Source organism: Ornithodoros turicata, chromosome 2 (genome assembly GCF_037126465.1).
Source record: "Ornithodoros turicata isolate Travis chromosome 2, ASM3712646v1, whole genome shotgun sequence".
NCBI classification, from domain to species: domain Eukaryota; kingdom Metazoa; phylum Arthropoda; class Arachnida; order Ixodida; family Argasidae; genus Ornithodoros; species Ornithodoros turicata.
In genome coordinates this window covers 47,721,778-47,722,798 of record NC_088202.1, presented here as the reverse complement: position 1 = coordinate 47,722,798, position 1,021 = coordinate 47,721,778, and the positions used below count along the sequence as shown (strand labels likewise).

The following is a 1,021-nucleotide window of genomic DNA, read 5'->3' as shown; positions in this document are numbered from 1 at the left end:
GAACCGCTCGCTAGGAAAATAAACTAGACTGAGTTTAGTGAGCCAGCGTTCTGTTCAACATCAAGAAACTCAAGGCAATCACTTCATGTTCTTTCCACTGTCAGTGACTCAGTTTTGGAGTCAGCGGCCTGTTCCTCTCTCTCTTTATACAGTGGAGTACAACGCACATGGGAGCATAAGAGAACTGATGACGCGCCCTTGGAAGTCACTGGTGGGGGGGGGGGGGGGGGTTAGCTTAGCTCAATTGGTAGAGCCCTGGACCGGCAATCCAGAAGATGTGGGTTCGAGTCCTACAGCTGACTAACCTTTTCAGTGACTTCCATCTTTCAGCACATGGGAAGTTTTCTTTCGTTTTCGAACATCCTTGGATACATTTTCTACTTCATGCTCAAGAAAGACGTCCTGCTTTGTGTGTATAGGGCAGGGCACTTTCGCACCAGTTTGGACGCTTCATCGAATCGCTTTTTATTTCGTCAAAACCATTTTATTTGTCACATCGGACATACCTGTTAAAAACTGAATCGAAGCAAATTTTTGTTTGTTTGTTTCAAAAAAAGGTCATTTGTTACTTCCCTGGAGCAGGTTACCGTTCATACAACACAGATAATAGAGTCTCACAGACCTAGTGTGAGCATCTTGCTTGCCTTCGTGCCCATCTTTATGCTCTCATAAACCAGAAGTTTTTTTTTTCTTTTTTACGTCTACAGCAGCATAGACAGATGGCGCATCCAGAAACGGCAAGTCCGCCTCGGCATTCGTCATCACATCGTTCACTTCACCCTAGGGGACTGGGTCGTATTCACTGACTCAACATCTGCGCTGCAAGCAATAGGAAATTCTGACATCCGAGGCTCATTCGCACCGTTGGTTATGGATGTGTTAATGGCTCACAAACTTGTCTACGAAGCAGAGCACAGACTGGTTCTCTAATGGGTTCCAGCCCGTTGGGGCGTCGAAGGCAATGAACAGGCCGACAGCGCCGCACAAGCAGCTCTCTCGTTTCGGCGACGGCGCGTATTGC

The 1,021-nt window shown here is 47.3% G+C and overlaps 1 non-coding gene across 1 annotated transcript; it reads left to right on the top strand.

Annotated features, from left to right (window-relative positions):
* The first annotated feature begins 229 nt into the window (after positions 1-229).
* Trnaa-ggc (transfer RNA alanine (anticodon GGC)) lies at positions 230-302 on the top strand. The gene has a single exon. It is a non-coding gene; the product is annotated as a tRNA-Ala (tRNA).
* Positions 303-1,021: the final 719 nt, after the last annotated feature.